We start from the raw sequence: 24,979 nt of genomic DNA, 5'->3' as shown, positions 1-24,979 counted from the left end.
CTCCTAATCATCTCCGTGTCGTAAAATGGCGCGAAGCTGTCGGAAGCAAAAGCGTGCTCCAGCAAAATTCTTCGTCGTAGCGAAATTGAAGTTTTTGAGACAACTAATGGTTTTGTAGACTGTGGGGGAGGCAAGATTGAAGAAAAACAACTAAAACAACGGTGGTGGCGGTGGTTACTTGAATTGGTTGAGGTTGTTCGGAGTTAGGTTGGTGGTGGTAATGCTTTAAAGAAGATTATAGTTGGATTTTATTATCTTGGTGTGGGTGTAGTTAGGTTTTCTTCTCTCTCTCTATTTTTTATTTTTTTATTTTGGTGTTCAAGGTTTGATTTAACTTTGTAACCGAGATTGAAAGGGAAAAGAAAGAAACCGTGCTTTTTTTTTTTTTTTTTTGAGGAGCCGCCGCAGGCGATGCGTCGCGGTTTAGGCCCAAGCCCGGTTTGAATTCGAAATTTTTGATTTTTTAAGCAATTTCAAACTCAATTTGCCGCTTTCGTTCTTGGCCCGATTTTTGGCGAATGAGTTATGGAAATAATCGGTAGAAATTTCCAATCCAATGATCCATAAAACACTCAATTCCAACCATGGATGACGTATAAAAGGGTGGAAAAACATCTCAAAGTGCGTGTGTGACGTAAGTTATGCGAACGATGGAATTCTAAGTTTAGATTACGTCAACCCAATTGAACTAACAAGTAATGGGCCTAAGCAACACCAATGGAAATTTTGACCAATCCAGATGGAGAGACCGATTGCCCACCACCAAACAAATTTTTAAACACAAAATTTGTTCTAACGCGGGTCGTTTAAAGTCAGATTTCCAAGACTTGTTGGATTGCTATTTCTATGATTAAGAATTTTCTATTATTATTTATTTTATTTATTATTTTTATTTTATTTTTTATTAGTTTATTATAAGAAAAACGAAAAACAATAAATACATAATTCACCCCATAGAGGAACATGACTCAAAAATTGAGAAAACATGCAAAAGTGGAAAACGTGAATTATGTTAACCGTGGACTTAGGATCCGGTACTTATAGCCACACACTCCATAGGGAGGGCCCGGTTACCTGAATGGTGCACTTACCACTATATGGAAGTGAAAGGAAGTACACCAATGACAAAGGTCAATCATCATAGACAGGGTCCTGTAAAAGGACTTCCTCTACATCAGGGGACAAAAGTTCGTGAAAATGTTTTAACCGTTGACCATTAACTTGAAAGGTACTGTTGTCATTTGGATTTACCAAGGTGATTGCCTCGTAAGGGGTGACTTGATAAACTTAAAAAGGGCGGACCAACGGGTTTTAGTTTTCACTGGGAAAATATGTAGGCGGGGAGTTGTAAAAGCAAAACCTTTTAACCGACCACAAACTCTTTGCACAAGATTTGCTTATCATGAACACGCGTTTCATGTTAGCTTTATAATCCTTCACGAGATCGTAAGAATCGCTACGGATTTCTTCAAGCTCATTCAATTGCAACTTGCGTTTGACACCTGCCTCATCAATATTGAAGTTAAGGCTTTTTATAGCCCACAGAGCACGGTGCTCTAATTCAACGGGCAAATGACATGGTTTCCCAAATACAAGTCTAAAGGGAGACATACCTATAGGAGTTTTGAAAGCAGTTCTATAATGCCCATAAGGCATCCGATAGACGCTTCGACCCGATCTTTTCTATCGGGGTTTCTGATTGTTTCTAAAATCTTTTTTGATTTCCCTATTAGAAACTTCTACTTGTCCGCTAGTTTATGGATGATAACGGAGTTGCTACTTTGTGTGTAACTCCATACTTTTTCACTAGGGATGCAACAACTCATTGCAAAATGTGTTCCACCATCACTAATGATGGCTTTAGGAATGCCAAACCCGAGAAAAATATATTCTTTAATAAAAATATAACGGTCTTATGGTCATTACTACGGCAAGCTAGGGCCTCTATCCATTTAGACCGTAGTCCACGGCAACTAGAATATAAATGAAACCGTGGGAAACAGGGGAAAGGACCCATGAAATCAATGCCCCAAATGTCAAAAAATTTCTACTATCAAGATTGGATTTAATGGCATCATATTACGCCGTGATTAAGCCCAAGTTGTTGGCAATGAATACCGCCTTGCAATGCACTTGGGCATCCTTAAAAGGGTAGGCCAATAAAACCACATTGAAGCACTTTAGCGGCTGTTTTCATCCCACTAAAATGGCCACCACACTCTTTGTCATGGCGGAATGATAGAACTTCATTGTATTCCCACCGGGGAATACAACGACGAATAATCTCGATCCGCACAATACTTAAAAGGTATGGCTCATCCCAAGTGGTATAACTTAACTCGGCCAAGAACTTCTTACGTTCATTTCTTGACCAATTATAAGGCATAACATCAGCCGCTAAATAATTTACAATATCAACATACCATGGTCTTTGAAAAAATCGCATATCTGATGCTCATCGGGGAAAAGAGTCCGGTATGGACTCGGAATCACTCGATCGTCGTTTGTGAGTCTAGATAAGTGGTCGGCAACTACGTTTTCGACCCTCTTTTGTCCTTTATTTCTAATGTGAACTCTTTGCGGGAGAAGGATCCATCGGATTAATCTCTGCTTAGCATCCTTCTTTGCAAGAAGGTACTTAAAAAGCTGCATGGTCCATGTAAACTAAAGTTTTAGAACCAACCAAATAAGGACGAAACTTATCTAAAGCATAAATGACACTAAGAATTCTTTTCGTAGTTGAATAATTCCGTTGAGCATCGTTTAAGGTTTTACTAGCATAATAAATAACAGTGGACTTATTATCTAGTTTTTGTCCCAAGACTGCACCAACTGCATAATCACTAGCATCACACATGAGTTCGAAAGGTTTAGACCAATCGGGAGGCTGTATAATTGGTGCAAAGGTTAGGGCGGCTTTTAAAGTTTCAAAAGCCTGCTTACAGTTAAAATTAAAATCAAAGATTGCATCCTTCAAAAGCCGATTAGTTAACGGCCTAGCTATTTTCGAGAAGTCTTTAATAAACCGCCTATAAAAACCTGCATGGCCTAGAAAGGCTCTAATATCACGGATAGTCCGTGGTTTAGGTAGAGTCGCTATCTTATCTAGTTTGGCCTTATCTACTTCGATGCCATCACTAGATACAATGTGACCTAGTACTATGCCCTTTTTCACCATGAAATGACACTTTTCCCAGTTTAAAACGAGGCTCTTTTCTTCACACCGTGTCAAAACCTTAGACGAGGTTAGACAAATAGTGCGTGAAGGAGTCTCCATAGATAGAAAAATCATCCATGAAAACTTCCATAAAAGCTCTACCATGTCACTAAATATATGAAGCATACACCGCTGGAAGGTTCTAGGAGCATTACAAAGGCCAAAAGGCATTCGTTTATAGGCATACGTTCCAAAGGGACATGTGAAGGTAGAGGTCATCAATATCAATAATAATCTGAAAATAGCCTGAGTAGCCATCCAGAAAATAATAAAAAGCATGACCAGCTAGGTGTTCGAGCATTTGATCTATAAAAGGTAAGGGAAAGTGATCCTTTCGTGTCATAGCATTTAAACGTCTGTAATCAATATAGATCCTCCATTTCATAGGGCCTTGTGTGACAACATAGTCACCCTTCCCGTTACGTACCATGGTAACTCCCAATTTCTTAAGAACTACATGAATGGGGCTTACCCATTCGCTATCAGAGATTGGGTATATGATACCTGCATCAAGTAATCGTAAGACTTCTTCCCTAACCACCTCTTTCATGGCTAGGTTCAAGCGACGCTGAGGTTCGCGAGAAGTCTTCGCGTTATCCTCCAAATGGATAATGATGAGTGCAAATATTAGGGTCAATTCCTTAATGTCGGCTAGGGACCAACCAATCGCAGACCGATGTTCCCTAATCAACTGGATTAAACGTGTCTCTTCATTCTTAGATAACAGAGAAGATATAATTACCGGATGACTACCATCCGGATCAAGTTGAATATATTTTAACTCTGGGAGAAGGGGTTTAAGCACTGGGGTGGAAGGAAAATCAATAGATGTTTAAAATCGGGGTCCTCATTTTGCATAATGAATACTTGCTTAGGTAGCAAGTCTTCATACTCAATATGTGGAGCAACCGAAGTGTCTACAATTGGTGTGGACTCAAGGATGGTGTTGACTTCCTCTAAATAGGAGTCATTTACAAAATCTGAAGTTCCAAAAGAAAGGAATTTGTACATATTATTTTCAGGAAACGTGTTGTTAAAATAATCTTGAGCTAAGCTCTCGATCATGCTAACCTCCCCATCTATAGATGAATCTGGTAATTGTTTCATCATTTTAAAAACATTTACCTCAACTGTAAGATGGCCAAAAGATAAGGACATCTTACCATCGCGGCAATTTATAAGTGCGTTGGCATTTGCTAAGAAGGGGCTAAGATGATCGGTCTGAGTCGTTGGCGACTTCGTATCGAGGATAACAAAATCAGCGGGATAGTAAAAATCCACGAACCTTAACAAGCATGTTTTCCACTACACCCTTAGGATACTTAATTGACACGTCCGCTAATTGCAACGTTATTTTTTGTAGGTTGCATTTCTGTAGACCTATTTGTTTATACAAGCAATCACGGGGAGTAAGTTAACACTTCGCCCCCGTGTCTAATAAAGCGGTCGTCATGTAGGAATCTCCTAAGGTGCATTTCCACGATGGGGCGACCGGGTCCTTGTACTTAATGATTCCATTATTTTTGGATAAAGTTGGGAACCTGTTAAGTTAAAAGGCATCTTTAGGTATGTTGGTCTTACGCCTAGTAGTGCACAACTCTTTAAGAAACTTAAGCGTGGTTAGGGGAGCTTTTAATAGCTTCGAGAAAAGGAAGGTTTATCGTTAGATTCTTGAAAACGCGTTCCTAATCTCCTCAAAGTTTGTATCCCCGGTTAGCATGGCTAACTTATGAGGAATGGTGGTTTTGGTCTATATTTAGCGTATGGCTCGACTTGATGTGTTACCATGGCTTTACGTTTCTTAGTTTGTTGTTTAACTGGTACCTCTACAGTGGTAGGGTCTTCCGTTTCTACTTCGGTATCTAGTTTGATATCCGGTGTAGGGAGTACTGATGGGGTAACTATAGGCATAGTTACTTTGTTATCAACCACTTTTCCAGAACGGAGAGTGGTGATGGCATTCAGGTCACCTACTATTGTCGTTTCCATACTAGTATTACCGTTTACCTCAAAGGCTGTGTTTGTTGTTTTAGGGTTGGGTATGGCTTGTCCTGGAAACACGCCTTTTGGTTGGGCTTTCTCTTGGGCTAACTGTTGTATGCCCTGATTTATGTATTGTAAGATCTGTTGGTTTGATTGAGTCATTGATTGGAAAAGTTGTTGGGTAACTTTGTATAAAGGCGTCTATACGATCCGGATGTGATTGTGTAGTAGTCACAGGTGGTGCGACTAGAACTATCTCACGTTGATTATTTATGGGTGGGTTGTGATAATTACTATTGTTAACCTGAACGATACCTCTATTGGTATTATAACTATTATAATTACCCTGACCTTGTGCTAAACCTTGTCATGGTTGCGCTTGGTTGTTATAATTATTATAATTTCCTTGACTTAGTCCCTGGCCTTGCCTAGGTGGAGCTTGATTATAGTTGTTTGCTTGCCTAACATTTTGGTTATTAGACCCTGGAGGTGAAACTTGTTGATTGTTTCGCCAACTAAAGTTGGGATGTTGTCTCCATGGGGCATTAGGAATAGGATAGTTATTAATGGAGTAAACATTATCTTGCTCTAATTGTTGTTGTTCATAGGCTGAGAGGACAATAGGAGTCGGGGTGCTTTCGAGGACTCAAACAGACATTACATAGGTTGGAGTTAACATTCATGACGGGATAGGCTTTTGTTGCACGAAATAGCCTCAACCTTTTTAGTTAGAGATTCGATTAAATTTTTAAGTTCTAGATCGGGGTTTCATCTCAAACATACCGGCGCCTTAAACTTGAAGAAGAACTAACAGGCGGGGATATCATCACTACCCCCAATTGTTATTACGTTTAGTTTATCTTCTAAAATTTGTAAGCCTCCGAGGCTCCTTTACTTAGGAAACTACCCCATTCATTATGTCAAGGACTTCTTTATGGTGATGTTGAAGTCCTTTGAAAAGGCACGAACTAACGTGTCTTTTGCTAGGTTATGGTGTGGACACTCAATAAGCGGATCGGTGAAATGATTCCAAGCCTCGTAAAAAGCGATTCATGAGGATTTTGTCGGAAAAAATGAATCTTGGAAAGCATCTCATCCGTCTTTAGGGGTGGGTAAAAATGTTCCATAAACAAACAAGTTTAGCCCACGAGTCCACGAGTTAGGCCAGGCAGTTAACCAAGACGCGCCTTTATCGGCTAAGGTGAAAGGGAATACCCTCGGTTTAATTTGTTCCGCACCAACCGTAGGATGATGGAATGTTGTAAGGACTTGTTCAATCCTACGCGATGTTGATAAGGTTTTCATGGTCTAAACCATGGAAAACGGGTAACAAATTAAATATGTTTGGGGAATTCGAAAATCCCCACCGGTCCGCTAGAAACGATGCAAGATTTAGGGCTATCACTCAAGGCTTTGTAAAAGTCGGAGAGGAGTCTCTCTTTCTTCACCATTATGTCCCGTGGTTGGCGGAATAGTAGCTAGAGGTGTAGTGATTGGTATACTCGATAGATTTGTTTGTTGATGTTGACGGTTAATTACGTTTGGTGTTTTCTCCCACCAGGACCTTAATCTCATGCAAGTCTAAGTCTAAACCGACAACAATCCAAACAATCTTGATATATTAGTATGAACCTCTAACTGGAGATGCGAGGTATGGAAGAAAGGAATACCTGATAACGTCCTTGCTTCGCTTATGAATAGCGTCTTGTTTACGCGTGTTCAGTGTAAATAACAAGTTAGAACACTGAAAAACTTAAAAATCGAAGTTCGAAACAAACCTGTAGAAATCCGGAAAATTTTTGCTTAGGCGTGTGCTTTCGCGATAGAAGCCTGATGGTCGCTCCGTGTTCGATAACTTAGCAGGTGGTCGCTTCGGTATGGTCCAGTAACTTAGGGTGGGTCGCGCTCGGTATGAGGGCGGGTCGCGCTCGTGTTCCAGACTATAGGGCGCAGGTGCACTCCTTATAGGCGCGGTCGCGCTCAGTGTAATTTTGTCGCGGAATTTTTCAACGCTGAAACGGATAACCACAGTATGAATCAAACAAGGGTGGGTGGGTTTAATGGGACTTAAAAATGACTAATTCTACTATGAAAACAATGCTAAAGTGCAACTAAGATGGCAGCGGCGCCATTTGATAAAAGATAAAAATTAATAGTCTACCTACGAAATGAACGATGAACTCAAAACGTAAGTAAACTAAAACTATCTACGTGTCTATTTTTATCAAAGTTTCTACTCTCAATTCTATCGAAATAGAGTGGAGTAACCGGATTCGTTCCACTCCTAGTGCTCTAGCATGGAATGTTTTCTAATCTAATTAGTCGGTCTTAAGTCTAATGAGAGCTTTACGAAGGGTGTTATACTACGATACAATATGAAATTGATTATGTTGAATTTAAACTACGAATGCTATGGAAATATGATTGTTTTTGAATCTAGATAAAGGATTAGAGGGGAATTGAATCCACCTCGAATCCAACTTAATAACCTAGCATAGATTCTTGTATCTCGATTCTTACGTTCTTACGGCAAGAATTTCGAGTTCTAATCCCTAGTGTTCATGGCATTTCTACCAAATACTAACTAGCATGTGAGGTCGTCCACCCATTCTCATGGCGAATCACGACCTTCTAGAGTGGAATAGATTCTACAATGTTTCTACACTATACCACTAAGTTTTCATCAAAGCTTCATCAACCCTCTAATGGAGGTTTTAGCCTTGAGTCATCAAACCATCATTTCCCATTGAATTATAACTACTCATCATATTAAAATTCTAACTTAACTAAATTAACTAACAATGTTTCAATCTACTTAAACTACGAAATGATAATCAACAAGAATTAAAACTAGATCTATAAATTGAGATGACAAAAATCGAAATTAACAAAATAACTATTTTATTTATCTAATCAATCAAGAACAATGATTCAAAGACTTAATCTAAAACAAGAATTGAAAATGGAACTAAAACTTAATTAAAATACTGGAAACTAGATCTAGAATTATCTATATTGTTTAGGTCTAACTAGCTACCATTAACAAAGAGCTAAGCTTTGGTTTTTATACTTTCAGATCCAAAAATCGTGCATGGGCTTGGAGCCATATTTTGGGCCAGAGAATCAGGCCCAAAATCCAATTCTTTCAGTCCAAAAAGGCCTCTTCAGCTGCAGTTGGCTTCAATAGACTTTTTTGTCCACTTATGCATCTCTAATTGGGTCAAGGCTTTGACCATTGGAAAGCTCTTTCCGAGCCAGTCGTTTTGACATAAGGTAGGCCCCATTCCGAGGTCTGAGTCCAAAGATACGGTCTTCGGAAGTTCTGTTGACTTGTGTGTTGTTTCTGCCCATGTCGACTTTTCAGCTTTTGACCGGGCTTTAGGAAGGCTTTGTCTTCTTGAATCTTGGCCTTTAATCATGGAACTACTTAGTAACCGACTTTTGCTCCTTTATCTCACTAAAGTGGCACATTTCTGCACATAATAGACTTTGAAACCTGAAATGCATAAAAACACGTAATCAGTGTTAACTCTTAATTATTACTCACATAATGGGTCTAAAAGTATGACTGTTACAGGGTTAAAACTATAGTTTTGGGCTCTTATCATTTCTCAAATGTTTCGCTTATATAAGGCTTTAGGCTATATTCTCACAGGATTTGTAGAATAAGTACTCTAGCCTAAATTTCAGAAACTTACTGCTAACAATCATTGATACTCATGTAATATATTTATAGATAGATGCAAAAATTATTACCTACATATTAACCTAAGTTTCTAACAATTATTCTGATGCAAAAGCTACGTGAGACTTCTAGATTGTTAAGAGCATAGAGAAAGAACACTACCGATATTCCTAAGTGTATAGCATAAACTTTTTTTTTATTTATATTTTTGATTTTTTTTTTTGAAATTTTACTAGAAAACAAGTGCATATTATACATATCTATATCCTAACAGATACCTTAATTACACGTGTTTCTATGCCCACCCCCAAACAAAAAATATGCTTTGTCCTCAAAGCATTTAAATAAATAGGGTAGGAAAAATACCATGGAAACGCGTGAAATTCTGGAACATCTGCAAAACAAGTTAGAACATACTAATATAGGAAATAAAATAAAAAAAAAAAAAAACTGATGTAACTCTATAAGAGTTCCACCCATTATGGGGTTAACAGAATAAAATTGCTTGGGACATAAGCAGACACTAACTGGAATTAAAAACTGACGTTATCTCTCGCTTTTATTCTTCATCCTCCTCATCCTTTTCTTCTATAAAGAAGTGAGGTTCCTTCGCGTCCTGCCATGCCATGATAATTTGCCAGGTTTCCCACCATTTATCATCTATTATTGCTAACCTATTAAGCGCCACTTGGTTTGACGGGGTGTAGGGTGCAACTTGATGAGGTTGTATCTTCCATCCTTGCCAAGTCATTACACGGAAAGATCGAATAATACTATAGGTGGGTCGCGATTAATGGACCGTAATCCAATCCGTGAAACGTGTACAAAAACGGAAAGAAACATAGCATAATACGGGGAAATTAGAAACAGGCATAAGAAGGTACTTATGCCTCATGCTATGGGCTCGAGCTAAACTAGACATCAAGGTTAAGGGAAGGTCATGGCATATACGTCCGTGGCTAAAGCAAGGAAGACGGCGCAAGTGGCATCATTCACAGAAGAAAAACGCCATTCTCCTAAAATGTTTAGCATGATCCAAAACATAACAGTTCCTATGTTCATGGACAGGCTACCAAAGGCGACGTTATATTCCCCTTGGTCCTCGATACGGAAAATGCCTGCCCCATACAACTCATGCAAAAACTCATAAGTGTAGACATGCATATTATCTACCCAATAGCACCATGGGTCTTGTATTTCAGTGGGCATAGCAAGTCCAAGAACAAATGCTAGCAAGAACCTGGTAATTTCCATTGGTTCATCATTAATGTTGATGGAGAACACTTGTTCTCCATCCGGTCTCTCAAAGAAAATACAATTATCATAAAAATAAGATGCAAGCTACCGAGAATAAAGTTCATCGGGGTCTTACCATAAGCGGGTCCCAAAATTACGTATGTGATCACCTCCTCGAAACCAAGCACCATAAGTAGTGCTTTGGAACAAATCTTCGAAAGACTGTTCCGGTATTATTGTAGGAGATGTCATCTCAAAACAACCCTCTAGAACAGCTGCAACTGATCTGGGAACAACCCGTAGAAAACTAGAAATTTATGGTCTAGGTCGAGGTCTTGGTCTTGCAGGTGCTCTCGGTGCTTTTGAGTTCTGATGTTTTTGAGCGCAGTGCTCCTCTTGGGCTCAGTGTGCTTTCGGTATATATAGTGTGGTTGTGAGTGTAGAATGAATAAAGTTTTTATAGGTTTTAAGTTGATAAAACGAATCGGAAGTTGCCAAAAGCTTTTACGGCAATTTCGGAAATACTAAAATTTTCAAACCCAAACGGAAACAACTCATATTCTTGATTCTAAAACAACCCTAGTATCTTTTAGGTTGAATTTAGGATAAAACTACCTAACTTATCGAGATTTCATCCTAACCAATATTTATTCATAGATATGCCCAAATCGGTAATATTCTCACCCTAACTCCGAAATAACTTCTAAAAATGAGGGTCATATAAAAATCATGCTGGAATAGATAATACCACCCCCAAACAATTTGGGAAGGTGGGAGCAATATTAAACAACCACGTACAATGAAAATAACCGCATTATATTAAAATTTTCATTCAAAGTACATTTCACTACAAAATTCAAATTACCGAATTAAAACTTACATTAAAATAACTAACAATAATAAAACTACAAATAAAAATCATTAAGCTATACTATCCCTAAACACGCCGGTATCGGTCTTTGGCGGAGGGCACATTTCGCTTTCGGAGATGGCTCCCGAAAGCTCCCGATGGGAAAGCTCCATTCGCCTTTTCGGCGGCGGCGCTCGTGCCTCGATGATGTATCCTCGATGAATCACAGCCATGTCTTCGAGAATCCCCAAGGCATGAAGTGGAAATTCTCATTTCCGGCGTGCAAGCATATCGGCTTGTTGGATACACTCCTTATAAATCCGAGATTCGGATCAAATCCTATCGATTCCACTTTAGCATGATCAAAATAGGGAGAGGTCATCTCCCCAATCATGTTAAGCAAAACTTAAAGATATATCCTCCACGTAATGTGAAGGCAATTCATTTCCTATGGTGTAAGAATCTTTCCTCTTTTGCCACCATAACAAAAATTGATTCCCTGGTGCATAGTAAAAGGCGCCGGTAAAGTACCAGTCCATTTCGTTATCGTAAAAGCGGTCTTGAAGTCTGCATTTTGTTCCGACAAAAATCCGGCGTTGTTGAGCCATTGGAAGTTTGATAAGGTTAGGGGTTTGAATAAGGTGATGCAATGATGAATCCACAACCTCACTAAAAAATCGATGGTGGTGGTGGGTGGCATCGGCATCAAAACATGTCAAGTCCTCCTTATTGAAGGTGGTGGTGGGGACGGTTTTGGGGAAACAAATTTTAATTTTGGTTTAGGGTTTGCTTGGATGTTTGTCAATGGCGGTTTGGAATTGAAAACTCACATTGGTGGAAACCAAAGCCCAAGCCCAATTCGAATTTTTCAAATTTTTGTCGATTTTTAGCGCGACTTCAAACTAACATAGCCGCTTCGTTACAGGTCCGATTTTTGCAAATGAGATATGGAAATGATCAGGAGAGAATTTCCAATCCAATGATCCATAAAACACTCTATTTCGACCGTGGATGACATATAATATAGTGGAAAATGCCTCGAAATACGTGCATGACGTAAGTTATGCGAACGAATGAACTCTAAATTCATAGATTATGTCAACCCGAATCGGAATACAATTAAATAGCCTAAGCAACTCTAATGGGACATAAAACATTCTAGGATGGAAACACACGAACACCCACCCCAAACAAATTTTTACAACAGAGTTTAGAAAATTTGTTTATTTTTTTTTTTGGGTCTTTTAAAGTCAGATTCGAGACTTCCTAGATTACTATGTTTATTATTTATATATATATATATATATATATATATATATATATATATATATATATATATATATATAGAGGCGGCACATTCTTATGCGCACATTCTAGCCACATTTTTCACATACAAATGAATTAAGGCCTAGTTTTTTGTAGAGATGATCTCCCCACCATGAAGATCATTCTCACAAAAAATTATAATATTTGGATATGTCTAACCATTTAAAAATTAGTGTTCATTTTTTAGCTTATCATCTAACGGTCCAAAATATTTGTGAGCATGTTCTAAGGTTAGATTTCTTTGAATGAGTTGAATTTTTGTGAGCATATTCTCCATGGTGGGGAGATCATCTCCACAAAAATTCAGCCTTTAATTCAACTTTTAAGTCTACGATTTTGCTTGGATTAATTTACAATGTGGCTAGAATGTGGCTACAGTGAATGTGCCTCTATCCCTCCCCATATATATATATATATATATATATATATATATATTTTTTTTTTTTTTTTTTTTATAAATACGGATTAATATATAGAAAAACAATAAGTAATAAGGACATAATTCACCCCATAGAGAAATATGACTCAAAAACCGAGAAAACATGCATGAGTTTAAAACATGAATTATGTTAAACGTGGACTTAGGATCCGATACTTACAGCCACACACTCCATAGGGAGGGCCCGATTACCTTAATGGTGCACTCACCAATATCTGGAAATGAAAGGAAATGCACCAAACACAAAAATTGAGTCGTTTATAGTCAGATACTCGAGACTTTATCTAAACATATGTATGAACATGCAGTTTATCATATATCAACAACCGAAATAGTTGTGGATCATTCCATAAATAAATATTACAAAAAACATACCCAAACAAAATCAAACACCAAGATTTCCTATGACACAACCTAGTGAAATGAAAGCGAAATCGGATAAACCTATAACGTAACCTAGCATGCACCTTCTTTTTCATCTTTGAACGAGAGGGTGTCCTAGTGAATAAGTGTGGAAAAGTGAATGGTTGTGGAGAATATGGTGCATATGGATAAGTTGTAGAAGGAAAGCATTGAAAAAATGAGGATGTGGGTTTAGCACAAAACTCATTCATGGTGTAGGTAGGTACTGTCTCAATTCTGAAAATGAAGGTGTCAAATGGTTTGTCCTTCGAAGTATTTTTTTTTCTAGGAGGATTTAAAAATTATGAAGCACGGGGAGAAACAAAAGGATCGAAGTGCAAACTTCGAGATTCTTTTGAAAGGGTGGAAGGAGGGAGTCGAGGGATGTTGTGCAAAGTAGTTCTTGATAGGGTGACTCATCACCTGCTCTAAGAAACTCATCGAATTCCTTATCTAGCTTGGTCATATCCACATTACTATGGTATTCCTCTATATCTTTGAGAAAGTCATCTATCTCGTCGTCATCCATAATATATGTATCGACTAGTGTAGGGATGAAAATGTTGGAGTCTGAACTTTCAAAGGAAAGAAATTTGGGCATCTGATTATCAGTGAACGTGTTATTGAAATAATCTCGAGCGAAGCTCTCGATCATGCTAACCTCTCCATCCTTAGACGAATCGGGTAACTGTGTCTTTGTTTTAAAAACATTTACTTTAACAGAAAGATGGCCAAAAAACATGGACATCGAACCATCGCGACAATTTATGGCGCGTTGGCGGATTACCCGAGGAAAGGGCGCCCTAAGATGATCGGGACAGAGTCGTTAGTGACTTCAGTATCGAGGATGACGAAATCAGTCGGATAGTAGAAATCCTGAACCTTTACCAGGATGTTTTCAACCACACCCTTAGGATACTTAATAGACCGATCGACTAATTGCAACGTCATTTTAGTGGGTTTCATCTCCTCTAGACCTATTTGTCTATACAAATAAAACGGGGAGTAAGTTAACACTAGCCCCGTGTCTAATAAGCGTGGTCGTCGATATAGGAATCTCCTAAGGTGCATTGTCTGATGGGGCGACCGGGGTCCTTGTACTTAACAATTCCGTTATGTTCGGATAGAGTTGGGAATTGTTACGTTAAAAGCGTCTTTTTGGTATATTGGTCTTACGCCTAGTAGTACCTGACTCCTTAAGAAACTTAGCATGGTGTGGTAGCTTTTTAATAGCTTCGAGGAAGGGAAGGTTTATAGTTAGATTCTTGAAAACGTTCCTAATCTCCTCATAATTTGTATCCCTAGTTAACATGGCTAATTTTTGTGGAAACGGTGGTTTCTCTCTATATTTAGCATATGTATCACCTGGATGTTTAACCTTGGCTTTCTGTTTCTTAGGTTGTGTTGTAACTGGTACCTCCACCGTGGTAGGCTCTTCAGTTTCTATTTTGGTATCTAGTAAAGTAGCAGGTGTAGGGGCTACTGGTGGGGTAACTATAGGTATAGTTACTTTGTTATCAACCACTCTGCCAGAACGGAGAGTGGTGATGGCATTTAGCTCACCTACGTTTTCATTTTCATTACTAGTATTATCGGTTACCTCAAAGGCCGTGTTTGTTGTTTTAGGATTAGGTATCGCGTGACCTGGAAACACACATTTGGGTTGTGCTTTATCTTGGGCCAATTGTTGGCTTAAATTATTAATGGATTGTAGAAGCTGTTGGTTAGATTGAGCCATGGTTTGGAAAAGTTGTTGGCTCACCTGTATAAAGGTGTCAAGACGATCCGGTTGTGTGGGTGTAGTGGTCACGGGTGGTGTGACTAGAACTATCTCGCGTTGATTATTTATGGGTGGATTGTGATAGTTATTATTTACCGGAATGATACCTTTATTAGCATTATAATTATTATAACTACCTTGACCTTGTGCTTGACCTTGTCGAGGTTGCGCTTGGTTGTTATAATTATTATAATTACCCTGACCCAGTCCTTGTCGTGGTGGAGCTTGGTTATAACTGTGCGTTGGCCTAACATATTGATTATTGTACCCTGGAGGTGTGACTTGTTGGTTATTTCTCCAACCGAAGTTAGGATTTTGTCTCCAAGGGGTGTTAGGATCATTATTAATGGAACAAGCATGTTCATAGGCTATAGGACAATGAGAGTCGGGATGCTCAGGACTCCAACAGAAACTACATGGATTGGAATTTACATTCATGACGGGGATAGGCTTTTGTTGTATAGAAATGGCCTCTACCTTTTTAGTGAGTGATTCGATTAGAGTTTTAAGCTCGGGATCGTGTTTCATCTCAAACATACAGGCGGCCTTAACTGTATTAGAAGAACTAGCGGAGCGGTGGATATCGTCACTACCCCCCCAGTTGTTATTTCGCTTAGTTTGATCCTCTAAAAATTTATAAGCCTCCGAGGCTCCTTTACTTAGGAAACTACCCCCATTCATTATGTCAAGGACTTCTTTATGGTGGTGTAGAAGTCCTTTGAAAAGGCACGAACTAACGTGTCTTTAAGCTAGGTTATGATGTGGACACTTTATAAGGAGATCGGTGAAACGATTCCAAGCCTTTGAAAATGATTCATGAGGATTTTGTCGAAAAGAAATGAATCTTGGAAAGCATCTCATCCATCTTTAGGGGTGGGTAAAATGTTCCATAAACAAATTGAACAAGTTTAGCCCACGAGTCCACGAGTTAGGCCAGGCGATTAACCAAGACGCCGCCTTATCGGCTAAAGTGAAGGGAAATACCACGAGTTTAATTTGTTCAAAGACTCACCGTAGGATGGTGGAATGTTGTAAGAACTTGTTCAATCCTACGCATGTATCTTTGATAAGGTTTTTCATGGTCTAAACCATGGAAAACGGGTAACAAATTAAAAATATTTTGGGGGATTCGGAAATCCCCCACTGGGTCTGCAAGAACGATGCAAGATTTGGGGCTATCGCTCAAGGCTTTATAAAAGTCCGAGAGAGGAGTCTCTCCTTCGTCGGGCATTGTGTCAGGTAGAGTATGTGGAATAGTAGCTAGAGGTGCAATGAGTGGTATACTAGATAGGCATGCTTGTTGACGTTGCCGTATAATTATGTTAGGTGTTTTTGTTCAACCAGACCTTAATCTCATACAAGGTTAAGACCAAACTTAACTAAACACGACAACCTCCAAACAATCCTGATATTCTAGTATAAACCTCTAACAGAAGATGCGAGGTGTGGAAGAAAGGAATACCTGATTGCGTCCTTGCTTCGCTAATGAATAACGTCTTGTTTGCGCGTGTTTAGTGTATATAACAAGTTAGAACACTGAAAAACTTGAAAAATTGAAGTTCGAAACAAACCTGTGGAAATCTGGCAAAAATCAGGTGAGCGCGAGTGCTTCGATGTAAACTTCAATTCTGACAGTGTTTTGAGCGCGGGTCGCGCTCTGTTTGGGCGCGGGTCGCGCTCAACTTCCAGTAACTTTAGCGCAGGTCGCGCTCCTTTGGGGAGCAGGTGCGCTCCATGCAATTTTTGCGAGGAAGTTTAATGCTGAAAAAGACAACCACAGTTAGAATCGAACCAGGGTGGGTGGGTGAAATGGGACTTTAAGAAGAGTATTTATACTACGAAAACAATGCGAAAGTGAAACTAAGATGGCAGCGGTGCCATTTGATAAATGTAAAAATGATAGTTTACCTACGAAATGAACGATAAAACTCAAAACGTAAGTAAACTAAACGATGCATTACGTTCCTAGTTTATCAAAGATTGTTCTACTCTCTATCTATTGAACATATATAGTGGAGTAGGAAGTTCGTTCCACTCCTAGTTCTTTCACATAGTAATGTTCTCTAAGTATAAATAATCTTAACTAACCGTCTAATGAGAGATTTACGAATTATAAACTACGATGTAAGTACCCACAAGATACGAGTAATTAACTACTGAATGCTGCGTTGATTCTATGATAAGGAATTAGGGGGGATTGATTCCACCTTAACTCAACTTAACTTACTAACGACGAATCGTCGTAATCCGAATTGAACTACTACGCAGAACAATTGGTTCTTCCTAATCCCTAATTACACATGGCACTTCTACCAATTCGTAACTAGCATGTGAACGATTAAACCCATTCTCATGGTGAATTAATCGTTTCTAGAGTGGAATAGAAATTACGACAACTTTACGATAATCGAAATCAAGCTTTCATCAAAGCTTCTCAACCCCTTCTAATGGAGGTTTAGCCGAGAATCATTCCGCAATCATTTCCATAAGAATCTAAACTAAACATAATATCAAGATTCTAACTTTACTAATTTAACAAACAATAATTGAAATCTAATTAATAATTAAGAAATGATATCAACAAGAAATTAAACTAGATCTATAAATGTAATGACAGAAAACGAATTGAATAATAATAAACTATTTTATTAATCTAATCAAATGAATAACAATATTTTAAAGGTTTAATCTAAAACAAGAATTGAATTGAACCTAAACTTAATTAAAAACCCTTAAAACTAGATCTAGAAGCTATTCTAATCTAACCCTAGCTACCATTACAAGGAACTAGTTTTCTAAATATAACTAGATACTTAAGAACTAAGCTTTTCTTTGTTTTTATATGTTTCAGATCCAAAATCGTGCATGGGCTTGGAGCCATGTTTTGGGCCAGAGAATCAGGCCCAAAACCCAATTCTTTCAGTCCAAAAAGGCCTCTTCAGTTAGAGTTGGCTTTGACAAACTTTTCGTCTACTTTTACTCCTCTGTTTGGGTCAATGCTTAGACCATTGGAAAGCTCTTTCCGAGCCGATCGTTTTGACATAAGGTAGGCCCAATTCCGAGGTCTGAGTCCAAAGATATGGTCTTCGGAAGTTCTGCTGACTTTGTGCACTGTTTCTACCCGCGTAGCCTTTGACTTTTCATCTTTTGACCGGGCTTTACAGAGGCTTTGTCCTTTTGAAAATTGGCCTTTAATCACAAAACTCCGTAGCAACCGACCTTTGCTCCTTTATCTCGCTAAAGTGGCACATTTATGCACGTAATGGACTTTGAAGCCTGAAATATATAAAAATACGTAATCAGTATTAACTCTTACTTATTATTCACATAATTGGTCTAAAAGTACGATTGTTAAGGGGTTAAAACTACAGTTTTGGGCTCTTATCATAACCCATTTGGTATTGCTAGAGCTGACAAGGTTCCAAAGATGTTTGAGGTTTGTTGCTACATTCAGCACTTTTAAACTTCGAATCCCGAGCCCTCCTTCTTCATAAGGAAAACAAATGTCATCCCAACTAATCAATGCATAAGACGTGGAACACTTGGGCCCATTCCATAGAAAGTTTCTGCATAGCTGATTAATGGCATCAATTGTCGACTGAGGTAACACAAAGGATGTTGTCCAGTATATACTCATTCCATTTAGAACTGCCTTAAGAAGTTGGAGTCTTCCTGCATAAGACAACGCTCTACCTTTCCATGCCTGAATTCTCTGTCTCACCTTCTCTATCAATGGAGTACAATCTCTGGCTTTCAGTCTTGTGGTAATCAACGGGAGCCCAAGATACTTAACTGGAAGTGCCCCTCTCGGAAACTGTAGAATCTCCCCCATTTGAATAGCAACAGTGTCTGGAATGCCTGAGTAGAACATTTAACTCTTCTGAAAATTCACTTGTAGCCCCGTGCATCTTGCTAAGCTTTGAAGGGTATTTTTGAGTGTGCTCACTGTATTTAGATCCCCATTCATGAAGGCAATGAGGTCATCAACAAAGGATAAGTGTGTTACTATCAGGTTGGAGCACTTGGGATGTAGGCGGTAACTCCCTTCTTCAACTTGTTTCTGAATCATTTGGGTGAAAAAATCCAGGACAAGCACAAACAAATATGGTAACATAGGATCTCCTTGCTTGATTCCTCTCCTGCCTCTAAAATACCCAAATGGTGTTCCGTTGATCATTATGCTATAACTGGGAGTTTCGATGCAATTTTGTATCCAACTGACAAACATTGGAGGAATTCCAATTCTGTTTCATGTGTCTTATTCTTCACTATTAAAAAAAATAAAACTATGAATCTATTTTCAATATTAAGAAAAGAGAGGTGATAGTTATTTTCCAGTCCTGCTGAAAATTTGAATGCCATACCTATGTATCAAGGGCTCTTGATCTCCCATTGTTGGATTTTGTGCATATGAAAGTTTGAGATCCATGTGTTGGTTTTGGTTGGCTAATAATCTGTTGCTTTTATCATTTACGACTATAAAGTAATGTTAAAACTTTCTAGCCGACCATTACTTTTGTTATGACATGCCTGGTTCTGCTCATAGATACATGCATAGTTATTTTTGACTTCTTGTTAAACCTTTAGTTTCATTCTCTTATGGCTTCTCATAATTACTTTGTGCCTAGCTAGTACCAATTTTTGTTTAGACTACTAGGTGTGTATCGTGATGTTTGATAAATTGTTTTTGCAATTGGTAAGCTAATTCTTCCAACACCAAAGGACTTGCAATAACCTATAATTCATGTCGGGGAGTTTACTCACCAGGTATCAATATGCACCATTTGTAAATTTCTCTTATTTCACATATATCTCTGTTTTTTCTCTCCGATGTTCAACTAAAACGATACCTAGTGGCAGTTCTATTTTGTGTTATTTCTTGGTTGCTTTATAAGTAAGCAATATGCTTTACAGAAAGCAGGAACGCTTGTTTGTAAGCAATATCGCTTGTTTGTAAGGTGTATATGCCAAGGCAAAGGTATGTGTATGTATTGTGAAAATAGTATTTTGTTTTTCTTTTGTTTGTTTTGAGGTATGAGATGGCTCTAGTCAAGATTTGTGTTATGACCCTTGCATTTGTGGGTCTTCTTTTGTTTTCTGCTCTCTGACAACCATATACTATATATAAATGTAGTAGTGTATATCTTGAGCCATAGTCCATTTGCATTGTAGGTATTTTCATTTATTTATGTACTATATATAAATGTAGTAGTGTATATCCTGAACCACAGTCCATTTGCATTGTATGTATTTTCATTTATTTTTCCTTCCGTTGTGAGAACTAGGTCCCATCGCATTGTTCCTCTCATGCCATATATAAAATAGCCTGCTTTTAGTCAGTGGCTTGAACTTTTGGTAGCAAATTTACTAATAATGTTTCTTTACTTTGTTTCTTAGGTTTGACAACGTTTGATCGATCGATGGATAATACTTAATTTGTTGACGATGGAGTTTATTAGAATGATTTTTAGTTTGGTTGAATGTGCTATCAAATAAATGTATCTAGCATTTTTCAATGATGTTGGATAAAGGATAATAACTTGCTATTTTTCTTGTTGAATAAATTGATGTAAGAAATAAGTATTTTCGAATGGTTTGAAAATATATGGGGTTGAAGTTACTGTGGATGTTCTTGTTTTATTTTTGAGAATTTTATAATTGTTTTATTGGTGAAATAAGTTTATAGGTTAGGAATTGAATTACAGGTGATTATGCAGTATTTTTGGCAGGAAAAATATAATAATAATATAAATTTTTTTAAAAAAAACCCCTTTATATGACGGTTTTAGAAAAACAGTCATAGTATAAACTATTTGTTGACGTATTTTTCTTCCATAAAATGACGGTTCCACAGTAGTCAATGGGCATTTCTTGACGGTTCGTGAAGTGTTAGAAAATATTGTGAATTTCTTGATGGTTCTAACAATAATTTATGACGGTTACATCTGAGGTGTTATAATAAAATTTACCTACTATGACGTTTTAAAGACTAATATATGTCACAATGGGAGGAACTTTTAAGACGTCTTTCTATGAACCGTCATAATTTTAATGACGGTTTTGGTTGACTTTATATGACACCCTCAATAATGACGGCTAGTTTTTCAATCAGAAAGTGTCATGATATGTATTTCATGACAGCTAAAAACTATCATAAAAAGCCCTTTTTTTAGTAGTATTTCATGATATTAAGAGGTATAACTCCCATGATCTGACCTTTGGATGAGGATTCAAAAGAATGGCAGTCAATGAGAATTCTGGACAGTATTGTTTCGACAATATGGCACACTTAAGGCACAAAGGCTGCTATACCATCCACTGCATGGCAAAAAAATGTCACACAGCCTAAGATGATAGGTAGGGAGAAAATTAGCCATGTGTTTTGACTAGTACTTCTCTGTCAATAAGGTGTTCTAATGAAACATACCAACCTTCTTGCCAAAGTAAGTTGAAGTTATGTTATCTTCATCAGCTAACTATTGTTAAACAACAAATGAATATACATACTAAAACTTCACTTGGGTATAAACTATAAAACAAAAGATTATAGAATCTTTTGGCTAATTATTGTGTATATTAGGTTATAAGGGGATCAGGCTGTGGTCACATTTTGTTATAAACCTCACTATAGTCTTGGCATGAATGTGCCCAGTGGTCTGCTGGTTAAGACTTGGGGGTTGGGCCCGAGGTCTTAGATTAGATTCCCAACGTCACTGGGAAAAGGGATTTAAGGGGATCAGGGATTATATATCACCAGCAAAACCATAGTCTTGGCATGAAGGACAGATTTGACCAGTTTTCTAGTGATCCTAATTGGCGGCAACAAGTGGGTTTAAGCCATCTTTGTAGGGAATACGGTAGTAGAACCACCTGTTGAGGCATAACCAAAACCCTTAGAACTTATCTCTTAAACTTATATTTGTTCAGCTTTTAGTTAAAATTCTTGATTGGCTTTCATTTTTTTACTTCATCACATGTACTTTCTGTAGGGTTTGACTAATGACCATGGTTTCTGTTGGCAACTAATTTGTATCCATATTGATTACTAATACCTATTAAATCCATCTTATGCCAGTTTGGTAACGCCTTACTAAATTCTGCTTACCATTATTAGTTAAGACTATATTTTTGGACTCGTTCAACGAACGGGACCGTTTTTATATGATTTTTTAATTTTATTATTATGTATAAAAAATGTTACTTCAAAACTATATTAAAATGTGGGTTGTATACAAATGTGGACTTAAGTCATAAGTCCATTCGGTAATCTGTAATACGAACAAAATTGACGCATACAGTCTAAATTTATCGCTTAGGCCCATAGTGCACTTCTTAGGGCTTGAGTTAACCCATAATAAAGTTACTTAGCCCATAATAAAGTTTGTTACCCCATTTAATTGTGGTTGAGTTTAATTTTTTAATGAAAATGTGTTCTTGGTATGAGTATTATTTATTAAGAATTTTTTATTGATGTATAAACTTGCACTTATTGAATCGTTAAGTTGTGATGGAAGAAGAATCAAAGAATTGAAATGATAAAATTTGTATTAACCGAACTATTATTTATCTGTTACTATTTATCAACGTATGTGGAATTTATAGTTAAAATATTACAAATAGGTCTGCAACTTTGCATAATGTTGTTTGAATATGCTGTAACATTGTTTGAACAAAGCGTTAGAGTGTATTTTGTATGTATGAATAGTGTATCAAGACAAAAAATGTATGAACAACGTCAAAAGCCCAAAGTCTTCTAAATATGTATGTATTTTACAAAAGCCCAAACTTTGGTCCATAGTCCATTAATTGGATGGAGTTTTGTGATGGTATAGTCGTATAAACATCGAGTTATCCATAAAATCGTGTTGGCCTCATTGTTTATTTAAAAAAAAAAACCCAATGCATTTATATAAAGTTTCCGATTTCTCGTTAATTATTTTTTGAGTTAAGTTAAGTATAGTTGCATCTATTTTAATTAAGTTTTTAGGTTAGTTCAATGCATTTGATCTAATTTCCAATTTTTTGTTACATGATATTTTTTTGGAATTTTTTTTCAATAGTTCTTTTAATGGAGTAGTGTTATACAGACTTTCTTTTTAGACATACTATTGCGACTGATTATTTGGATAATGTTGGTTTGCATTGCAATACACACGGACATGTATCTCTATATATATATATCAATGATTAGGGCTTTTGACACATCAGTAGATTTAAATAGTAGGTCAAAATGTTAAATTAGTGGGTGGGTGTAACATTACTGGTTTGAAAATAAGACACATTGTAAACACTTGTCTATGAGCTTTGAAATGGGCTATGTTATTTTGGTTTGGTCTCTGCTTATTTTCAATTTTATTTTTTCGGTTTATTTCGTTTCTTTTATTTGTCATTATAAGACCACGTGAACTGAGATTTAATTGTTCAAACACAAAAAAAGAGGATCGGAAGATCTGATGTCTGAAGTTTGTTTCGGTGAAAGTGTAGAAGTTTTTCCCTTATCATTCCTTACACCTCCAGCCACAAACCCATTTCCCTGTGTAGAGCATTTTTGCTTGAACTCTTTGTAGTCTTACTTATCTATTACCGTAGACACCATGGATGGGTAAATTGTTTTAGTCAAATATTGTTTTAGTCCAATTGCTTAAGATACTTAAGAGACAAAATAGGCTGAGTTGAACGCTACCACATAACCAAGGTCTCGTTTTTTGTCAAAGATGGCATCGAGATTCGGGTCTTTGCTGGTCATTGTAACAATGGAAGGGTGAGAGTGAGATTTAGGAAATGGGCGTAGGCAAGGAGAGAAGAGGGGTTGTTGAATTGAGGCGTACAATTTTTGTGTCATGGCTGCCAGTTTGGCTCGATGCAGTACTGGGGCAATTGTGAACTCTTACTTGGTAGGGAAGAAGATAAGAGACAATCGTAGTTTCAGGAAAAAAGTTAGGTTTTCGGTAGAGTTTGTATAAGGTTTATTTATTTATTTATTTAGTTTTAATTTGGGGAGTCCATAGAAAATTAAGAATAGATTTGGGAGATTTAAACAAACTTGGGGAGGTGTCACTAATTATTATTCCATCTGATTTTTTAGGAACCAATCATATTGCTCGAAGTGCAAAATAGAGCGATGTGGTGAGGAGAGAGAATGTGAGCGAGCTAATGAGATGAACTCTTGCTTTGGTGGGGAGGTGAACTCTTGCTGTGTGTGCATAGCAATGAGATATGAATATTATATTAATCACTCATCCAAATTTCTTGTAACATAAAAATCTCACTCTCCATAAAAAGTAATAATCCACCCTTAATAAAACCCTTCGACTTCTTTTTGTTGTTTAATAATAAAAGTTTGATTGAAGTTTTATGATAATGCTCAATGAGGTAAAGATCATATTGAAGCTACTTAAATAGCAAGGTATTCCCAATTATACGAAAAGAGATATGATAAACGTCATTTTAAATGCAAAACTATACTTGTCGAGACATTCCCACTACACATAATACAACTATGTTTCGACGTTAGTTCAATGCATTTGCATCTAGTTTATAACTTTCTATTAATTACTCATTAATGTTAATTAGTTCAATGTATTTGCATCATGTTGCCCATTTCCCGTTAATGATTGTTTTATGTTAATTAGTTAGTTTAATGCATTTGCATCCATTTTATGTTAATTATTCTTTGAGGTTAAATATATGCTTTTGCATCAAGTTTCTGATTTCCCATTAAATATCCAAGGTTGTGTGTAATACCAAGTTCTATTGATAATTCTTTAGTGTCTTTGCAAATATGGCTTTAAAAATATTAGACATGATTCACTATGTGGGATAATCAAATATTAGTCAGTTTCCGATTTCTCATTAATTATTCTTTTATGTTAGTTCATTGTAGTTGCATTTAGTTTCCGATTTCCCGTTAATTATTATTTGAGGTTAGTTCAATGCATTTGCATTCAATTTTTGATTTCCTGTTAATTATTCTTTGAGGGTTGTTCAATGCAGTTGCATCCACTTTTCGATTTCCTATTAATTATTATTTGAGTTTAGTTCAACGCATTTGCATCCAGTTT

This window comes from Coptis chinensis, chromosome 4 (assembly GCF_015680905.1).
Source record: "Coptis chinensis isolate HL-2020 chromosome 4, ASM1568090v1, whole genome shotgun sequence".
Taxonomy (NCBI): Eukaryota; Viridiplantae; Streptophyta; class Magnoliopsida; order Ranunculales; family Ranunculaceae; genus Coptis; species Coptis chinensis.
This window is presented reverse-complemented; position numbering follows the sequence as displayed.